Below are 9,701 nucleotides of genomic sequence, written 5' to 3'. Positions count from 1 at the left end.
CCATTGCGTTTGAAATAGTTTGCTTTTATATAGTAGCTTTTATCCCCTTCCTGGATGCTGATGGGATGATAAAAAGGTCAAATAAATATTGTCCAGGTGGAAGGACAATAACCAAATAGCTTTTCACTGGGACCCATATGATCGGAAATGGAGGCCAGGCAGAACTCCTCAGATCTGACCCACTTTTGCTGCCTGATAGCAGTAACCTCTAAAACCTTCTTATTTTTTCTCGTTGCTTTTCCCACCCTGTACATATGGATGTGTGTACACTCATATGCATGTAAAAAAAGCTGCACCTGCAAGCTCGAGTAAATGAACAGTTTCAGATGCTGAAAACATCTGAATTGTGAGAAAGACAAGGGTGGTTTGTTTTTTTCCACACAGACAGCTTTGGCCTTTAAAGTGAGCATGAGCAGTCCCTCAGCAGCTCCCATTCCCCTCCCGTCAGCAGTGGTGGGGGCAAGGAGAGAGGGAACAGGGGCCAACCCTTGGGTACAACTCACAAAGTCCATCTATTCATAAAGCCTCTTCCTCTCTTCTCTAAATTCAGGGGTGGGTATAGGGAATAAAAGAGAACAAAGAAGGGTTGGGATCAGCAATAAAAATAGAAAAAATTACGTCACGTCTTCTCCCTGGCTTGTGTGGTGTTTACGTTGGGCAGGGTCCTGCCATCCGAGCCATGCAAGTGCATCTTAACGCACATCTGGGATTTTACTTGGAGAACTGCGAGTATCCTCTCTGCCTTCTATTCCCCAGTTTCATGCTCATGCAAGGATTCACTTGGAGCGATCGGCTGAGAGCTGGGTGGCTGGACTGGTAGGAAGTGCACATGCCAGGAGTAACCAGGATATATACACCACATCTCCCCTACATACCGGTTGGTCCATTTCTACGCCTCTGCTTGACATCCCCGTGATCTTCATCTTGTCCTGTGCTCCTGATTCTTGTGATCTAAATGCTATCCCTTCAGTACATAACCTGTTATTTTTTGTTGCATATTTCATTTTCTTTAATAGGAATTCTTTTAAAAGACGCTTTTCTCTTTACCTAAGTGCCTGAAGCGATGATCTCTATTCCTTAAGCAGTTAACTCGGAGATCTGGCAATGAGAGGGAGTTGAATTTTGACAGATAAATGGCTCTCCTATTTATTTAAGTTTGAGAATAGATAAACAAACTGTTCTTGTGCTAATTACCAATTGTCTGTATGGACAGGCAGGCGCTATGCCCTAAAGATAGAATGGTGCTGCAGTCTCCATCTGTGGCAGCTCGCTATAAATAACAAAATTAGTAATGAACACTGATATCTTCTGCTATTCAGCTGCTTATGTAAAGAAATGTCACAGGAGAGGGGAACAGTGAGTGCATCATGTTCTCAAACAACCTGTGTCGCTTGTGAGGACCTTCTTCAGACAGAAAGCTGGAGGATCCTCTTCGGACCACAGAAGGGCACACAGCTGCAATAAATCACAGTGCTGGCACAGGCAGGGACCAGCACCCGCTGTTTCAGAAGAAGAGGCAGGAGATTGTGATAGGTGGCCATGCTGAAGCCCCATGGTTAAGCATGTGTCCAGGCACATGAGTTTGTGCTCTATTTCCCCATCGCCTCTCTAATTCATTGTAAGAGCCTCAAACTTGATTTGCTGCTGGCATAAATGAATCAAATGGGGGACTGCACCTGAGGCTTACTGAAGATGGGCCTACGGATGGACCGTGCCAGGTCTTTAATGCTGGAAGATGAAAAGTAACCTAGTAGTTAGGGCCCCCACCTGCTCAGGCTCTGGGAGACCTGGCTCACCTCCCAGCTCTCTCATCCATGCCCCGTGCACACCGTTTGAGCCAAAGCGCTTGCAAGCCCCGGCCCCCGTTCCCGGTTTGTGAGCGGAGGCGGCAGCTGTTCCTTCTGCACAGGAAAAGCAAGCTGCATGCTGCGAGCCGGCCTGATACCCTGGCAAGGAGGCCAAAGAAGTGTGCGGGGTAGATAATGTTGTATCACCAGCTCAAAGCAGCCAGAGGCAGGAAGCGATGTCTCTGCTGCCCTGTTTGTGTACCCTACCTGCGGGTTTTGCTGGCTCGAGCACGGGGCCCGGGAGTGGGAAGCATCTGTTTTCCTGTGTACATGCAAAGAAAGTTTGGGATCCAATAAACAACCCAAGTTTACTGCTAGCCTGGAAGAAACCACCGACAATGACAATGCTCTGCTCAAACCTTTCCCTTTCTCTTTGCTTCTTGGAAACGTGAGGTCAGCTTTTTTGGTAAGGCTTGGCCTCATCCCGCGTAGGGGTGACCAGCTGGGGCCAGGGCACGCTGGAGTCACAAGCCACTTGGGCTGGCCATAGTGCCTGGGGCTTGGGGTGAAACACAGATCCAGGCTCTGACTATGCGGCAGCCTCCCTGGGAAAGCTGCAGCTCCAGGGAAATGCTGGCGCATGGTTTGCCAGGAGTCTGCTTCTGCCACTGAAACCCCACCAAATTTCCATGTACATGAACCTGCCTTATGGAGGAACCAATGAGAGAGAACAGCACATACACTTAGCCGCATTTTATAATGGGCTTATCTAGTGACAATGGAGTGCTCTTAGTCTGTGGAATCTTATTTAAGTGCAATCAAAAGCTCTCAGTAGTCCACAGGACTAAAGCAACCAGAGTCCACAACCACCCAATAATGGAGCCAGGAAGCCCTTGCTGAAGTGGTGGAAGCAGGCTGAACTCCACTGCAGTCAAGGAAGATATTGCCAGCTTCCACCAGAGACTTGTTGGGACCCGAGTCCCATTTCTGTTGCTAATAAGGTGGCCAGCCAGCATTCTTGGCAAGCACCCAGATGGATAGGGAAGACGAAGGAAGGGAGAATGTATTATACACCACACTATGAGGCAATTCACATGTGAGGCAGTTCGTATGTGATACGTGGTGAGAAGTTCTGGGGGTGGCCACAGCCACCACATGGGCAGACCCCTGAGATGAGTATTTACACATAGTCATAGATTTCCTGGGAAAGAGGATGCTTATAATCAAAGGATAGTACCAAAGTTTAACAAGAAAAGCATGTTTTTACTGAGATCATGCAAAGAAATATGTCTGTGTCTTTCTATGTGTTTGTTTAAGTGTTGTAAGGGCTCTTTTTTCTTGGAAAAATGAGGAAAAACACTTTGGTGCTTTTAAAACGTGCACGAACTGTTGACTGGTATAGATGGTATAGATGATGTCTGCGGGTTTTGGAATGGGACTGTAGCACTGCAGCTAGCTCAGTGATCAGATGCAGGGTGTTAGTTCATATGCATAACTCAACCCTTTCAATTAAAATCCTATAAATGTATTCCCAGATGTTGTCACACAAAAACCTTGAGATGGCAAGGTTTACATATGTGTCTAGAAGTTGGTGTATGAAGATGCTTGTTTAGAGTCAAGCAGGAGTTTGAATCCTGAATTAGGAACTCAGCAAAGACATCTTGGTAGGAGTGTAGATGAGGCGCTTAGGGACATGGTGTAGTGGGCATGGTGTGTTGGGTTGACGGTTGGACACGATGCTCTTAGAGGTCTTTTCCAACCTTAATGATTCTATGATTCTATGATTCTATGAGTGAAGGGAGAGTCATGAAGTTATTTCCAACTTACAACTCTGGTGGCCCAAAGTATATTGTTTTAGCCCCTCATTTTCAGGGCTCTGTTCTGTGTGTAGTGTCACTGCAAAGATAACTTTGCAGTTAATCAGTATTTTGACACTGGTGTGTAAAAGTGAGTGCCGGTATGCATACATTAGCCTCTATTTGAAAACACATGGCTGTGAACTATGACACTTTCCCCTCTAGCCTCTGCCCCTCCTGTCCAACAAATAATGAGGTTTTTAATACTTCTTGTAAATATATGAATATTTTCTGTATTTACTGCTGGTGGAGCAGTTGAACAGAGATGGATATAAATTGATATGAAGGGAGGAATCTTAGATGAAACCTGAGCTATCCCATAAATACAATGCTTTCCACTCTTTCATTTCACTGAGGCCCTCAGGAGAGATGCTGATCTTAGGTCTGTGATTTTGTGTAGTGTCCTGTAGTCCATAAACAATGCAGAATGTCTGTTCTGATTTCCTTCTGCCATGTTTAGTTTTGTGCATTAGTTCACATTATCCATCTCATCTCATACGATGCACTTCCAGTTTCGAGCACTATTCTTTCTTCTGCAAAGCCTTTCCAGTCAATACTAAAATGAATAGTCCAGGGTGCAATGACATCATGGATAATATTAAGAAGGATTTGGGGAGATGGGAGATGAAGGCATTAAAACTTTGGTCTCTTGGCACCAGTATTGTATTACCATAGCGTCTAGTGTTTTCAGTCAGGCCAGAAGCCCCCATAGCACAAGGTACGGTCATTTTTGCTTCACCCTTCCCCCAGAAGTAATACTGTGAATTTTTCAAGCTTTTATACTCTAAGACTGACCTTTCTGTTTATTTAGCTGCCTTTACTTGTATGATGATGAAGTCTGTTCTGGGTGGGCACCTAACGGATTATGGGAATGTTGTTCATGCACTTGAGAGCTAAATGTTGAAAGTAATGTGTGTGGCACTTCCCTGGTGTCAATTAGGTTGGAGGAGCAGTGAATATACATAATTTCCTGTAAAAGCAAGCAAGTGATTCAAACCTACAGGAAAGTAATGATGTCATGACATAATGTCATTGTGTTTATGGAACTATCTTACTGAAAATCTGAGCTGAAGATCAGCACTGGTTGCATGCCAGCCTTGCCAGGCATGGCAAAGTCAGGACTGTATAGTGAAATATGGAGGAGAAGCAGTAGTGCTCCCTATTATTCACTTACTCACGAGTCGACATAATCACCAACCGCATGCAGCATGGCTCACTCAGTGGATTAATACTTGGCCCCATGGAAGTTTGTGGTGGCCAATGACTATGACAGACAAATCCTTTCCCTCTGCTGTTTACCAGATTAGAAATAGTGTAAGAAACAACAAGCGACGATGGCAGAACGTGTTGAACAATAAGAGTTGCCAGCATTAACATCTGTGCTCTATTAAAGACACGTGATATGGATTCCTGTAAAACACACACGTGTGTATTCATTACTGTATTATAATTATAGCACAATAAAGAAAAAATCATTAGCTGGGGAAAGAGGGCCTATGCTTCCAAGCCAGCTGAAGTAAATCCTGAGGAGTAGGTATCCTCACGGGTCTCCAGAGGAAGGAGGAGATAGGGGTTATGATAGGAAAAGTGACGAGATACTTGTGACAGAAGTTCAGTAACAGCTGGATTAAGACAGCATTGTACAAGATAGGACCCGAAGCAGTACGGTGATTGACGGATGTGATGGCAGCTGGAAAACAACAGTGCTCCTTCTAGCAAAAGAGGAGACAGCATATCATTTTAGGATGGGTTAAGTTTTACAGAGCTTTACTGAGCTGGGGTGATGAAATCAGTGCTGTGGACGAGGATGATTTAGTCCACAGTAGTTTTAGTAGTCTTAAGGCAGGCTTGTAAAATCAAATGGGAATAAATTAACACACTTGATGCAAAGCACTGTGAGGGCAGAGGCCAAAGATTTAGCAAGCAAGCAAGTTTTGGAGGTGGCATAAAGAAGAGGCAAGAATAAGGCTGCTGATTACAAGGTTTTGGGGGAGAAAAAACATTCAATAATTTGAAGGGGACCTCACTGCTGCAGGCCTGGATATCCGTGAGAGCAATGGGAGGACCAGGAATGAGTGCAAAGCAAAGGGTTAGGTTTAAGATGCTTTAGATGGATGGACTTTTCATTTAATTTAGCACTGGAACTGAGACCTCCAGCTTCAGATAGGAATGAACACAGCAAGTAACTAGATGTGTTACTTACAGCATAAATTAATTTGTGCTACTGACTGAAGTCAGCAGTGCCTTAGGGCGTGAAGACCCTTCAGGGTGGTAAAAAAATTATCCTTTGCTTCTATCATGGCTTTTAAAGAGCACAACACAAAAAAAAAAAAAAAAAAAGAAGACCCAACAGCAACATGACTTAGTCCCCACATCCTTGGTAAACAAACCACAAACCAATGTTTCAGAGCTCCTAACACTTGCTGCGGTTAGAACTGGTCACGGAAGCGAGTGGAAAGGGTTAAGCATGAAACAGAACTTTTTGTCTTTAATTCCACCTCTAATGTTACTTTATTTCTCCTTTATTTGAGACAGGATGCTTTTGGGTTCCCAGTGGTCCCCCTCAGCATTTGGAGGATAAGAGTGTGAGCATTTGATATTATCCTCATTCCCTTGGAGCTTCAAGTGTGAGAATTATATGAACATATCCAGACAAGCAGATGCTCAGCAAAAAAAAAATATAGTATATGTGTGTATGCGCCTGTGTGTGCGCTTGTATTCACACACATATCTAGCAGCCCTGGTCAATAAATCCCCATTACCGCATCTTAAAATACAGGCAAGTTTTTTAAAGGTTGTATGAGTACATAGAAAAGTTTAATTTCTTAATGTGTGGTGTTCGTTTAGCCAGTATTTTGCAGCGTTGCCTTTAGGGAAGCCTCTTGTCTGTCCTTGCTTGCTAGGAGAGCGAATACATTCCCCCAACTCCTGATGTTGAAAAACCGTTTAAATATTTTTTGTGGGATGTGGTGGAAGAGAAGAAGAAACTCTTGAGTTTCCTCTCCCCCCGACCTGAATTGGGTACCTTTTGCTGTGTTTTTCTGTAATTAGAAAATTCTGTTCCCCATGTAAACACATTGCAGAGGGAGAGATAGTGAACATCAGTTGTTGACAGGGTGGTGAACTCTCTAGGAATTTTCTTTTGATGGGCTACCTTTGGAAAAACTGTAGCCCCTAAGCTGTGATAGAAGATACAGGAAGGAGACAGAGAGACAAAAATGCTTTATGAAGTTATGCTGGAGTCTTCAAAGCCGTTTCTCTTCCAAGAACCCCCGAGGTTCACAAGACACTGGCCGACAGAGCTCTCTCTTCACTCAGAAGGCTTGACTGTCCCTTTTTTGGGGCAAACTCTGAATTCTCATTGCTTTCAAAATGAGCAGCATGGGGTTTCTTTGGAGAGAACAAAACTTCCCTGAACTTCACAGTGGAAAACAACCTTCAGCAACGGGCACTGCAGGAGTAATTAGGTCTCACTGAAGCTGATCGTTCCCCTGTTACTGCTGGTCCCTAACCTCACCATGCAGTCTGCTGCAGGTGCTCGCCTGTCTCCAAAGGGCAACGTGAATACAGTTCTCACCCCAGCTTTTACACAAAGTGAAGCCGCGTGCCCTGACTGCAAAGCTCAGGAGAATCACACACGACTCCAACGGCTCGGTTGTGATTTCACAACCTTCCGTAGCACATGGGAGAGCGGTGCAGTTATGTCAGTGTGAAATGAGAAGCGGGCCCTGGGCTTATTAGTACATTCATCGAGAAATACTCTGCCTGACACAGAAATGGCTCTGATGTGTTATTGTAAGTCTCATGCTGTTGTAACTGTGCCAATGACCCCGTGCGGCCTTGGCTGACATTGCCATGTGGCAGGAAGAGGGCCACAAGCAATGAACCATGGATGCTGCCTGCTACAGGGAATGGGATACCATGGTCCACTGGAACATTTGAAATACCCTCTGGGCTCCTGAAAGCTATTGGGCAATGGATCACCGCCTCCTTCCTTCTTGCCATTCTTCAGCACTCAGCGCTATAGAAATAGCAGCACAGAGAACCAAGGAGTCACAGCTGGACTTTTTTGAAAGATCCCTGTTTTATTTTTATACTTTTTTAAAAGCACAGCTGGTAATCTTGATTAATGCTCCAGAGCATAAGGGACTTTGGACATAAAAAAGAACAAGGAACATGGGAAGTGTTACCCTGCAGCTGGCATCTCAGGCTACATCTATACTAGTAAATAGAGCAATGCCATAGTAAGGACAACGGCCCTGAGTTGCTTATACTGTTAGGCAACAGTTTGGCTCAAGCCAAGTAGCCTTCTCCCAAACAATTCCCAAGGACAACATGGAAACCAGTATAAGTCTGCAGCCATACCCCATAGGATACTTTGGAGGCTAAGAGAGTTTGATAGCAGGGCTGGGGTTGGACCATGCCAGAGTTGCCAGACAATGGGCCTGGCACTGTGTGGTTTGCTACTGTTAATGGAGCCTCAGGCTGTCTCACAGGGTTGAGCAGAAGAGTAGTTTTTATCTCACATTATGCCCTATCTTTGTATGTCCTCACATTAGTGTTTTATTTCGGTTGCATAGATGAATGGTCTATCACATGCGGCCATATGTCATACCACTCCCATTTGATAACTTCCACTGACTACCTTTTTCAGACCTAATTCATAGTGGGTGCATTTTTTCACCTACAGCCACAGGTATTTACACCACATTTCTTTTGTCCACTGACCTGGAAAGTCAGCTGTTACCTCACATGAGAAACGCTTACGCTATGGGGCCCAGTTTGTCCTATTTTACAGCCAGATCTTATTTTCAGCATTTTGAGCCCTTAGGCTCATGCAGGAATTCAAATACTTCACTAATGTGGCCTGGCAGTGAGATGCAAATCCCCCGCATTTATGTCCTGCTCTGGGAGATGAATGTGGGGAGTAAGTGTCTCCAAAGCCCTGTTCCATGGACCTACCTCCTCCATGGGCTGCACATGGAGTTGAACACTGGCAGCAGCTCTTCTGAACCCTGAAGTTGTAGGTACCTAGAGCAGGTAGGGGCCAAGTATGAGCCTTGTTCTTCCTACATCCTCATCCTTCACAGTTTCAAGTTCCTTTCTCCAGATAAAGATCTTCTATGTTTATCCAGACTAATTTTTGCCTCTTGTCAGAGACGCTGAGGGCATGAAAGGCAGCCATTGTGTCCTATGATTGAATTAGCTCTGTGTCTCTTGAGATTTCATAGGAACTTTCAAATTACATGTTTTTGGTAGGAGCCAAAAACTGTAGGAAGTGCTCTATTTCACCATCTCTCCAAATTCAGCAGTTGCTTGGGGAAGAAAATGAGGTTCCAAAGTGCAAACTTCATATTTTCAAAGCGGAAAGTGTCATGTTTCAATGATTCTGTGAATGAGTGCTAATTAACTTTTTTCCTAATCCAAAGGGGAAATCAAATGCTTCCAAACTGTAAAAGGGAAGTTCTTCTGACATGAATTTTATTTCTCCATGTTTCATTCTCAAGGCTTTTTGAGATTTTGACTTTGGGTTAGGGAAATAATCCGAAACCTTGAAACCTCTCGAGAGCTGAGAAAACCTTTCCCTGCCCAGGCTTTAAGGGCATGAGCCCGCAATGGCACCACGTGGGTATTTGTCTCCCTCTTGTGGCTTATTCCATGAGATAAGATACGATCCTGCTCCACCTGTTACCTAAAGCCATTAGGGCTTCCAATGAAGTGGAAGAAACGTATTCAGTGGGTGTCCTGGGCGTCTATCCTATATGCAAACTCAGTGCTGAGGGACAACCTAGTTTGTCAAAACCAGTAGGGGAGTGGAGCAGGCTCCACACAGGACGTAGGCAGAGTTATTTTCAGCTGGGCCTGGTTTCTGTTTACATCTTTCCCAGCTGTAACGAGAAAGGGGCTCCTGAAGTGAACGCATTCAGAGGAAGACTGAAGAAACCACTGTGTGGATCAGCCTTTTTCATCTCGCAACCACCACCTCGGTCAGCGGCATTCTTCCCCCGCTGAGCACACACATTGATGTACCGCAGGCTGCAGCGGCCAGGAATGGCAA

General features: G+C 44.8%; 1 protein-coding gene and 1 long non-coding RNA gene across 2 annotated transcripts in view; one reads left to right on the top strand and one right to left on the bottom strand.

The window, feature by feature from the left end:
• The window catches only part of SYN3 (synapsin III), a 203,166-nt gene that overhangs the window by 33,302 nt on the left and 160,163 nt on the right, over nucleotides 1-9,701 (bottom strand). The window lies entirely within an intron of this gene.
• Nucleotides 276-9,701, top strand: part of LOC142085043 (uncharacterized) — a 40,764-nt gene continuing 31,338 nt past the window's right edge. Inside the window, exon 1 of the long non-coding RNA XR_012674537.1 lies at nucleotides 276-877. This is a non-coding gene — a long non-coding RNA (uncharacterized LOC142085043). The remainder of the gene's footprint in view (nucleotides 878-9,701) is intronic.

The sequence above is a fragment of the Calonectris borealis genome, chromosome 1 (assembly GCF_964195595.1).
Source record: "Calonectris borealis chromosome 1, bCalBor7.hap1.2, whole genome shotgun sequence".
NCBI classification, from domain to species: Eukaryota; Metazoa; Chordata; class Aves; order Procellariiformes; family Procellariidae; genus Calonectris; species Calonectris borealis.
Note: the sequence above shows the minus strand (reverse complement) of the source record. Positions and strands in the feature narration are given on the sequence as shown.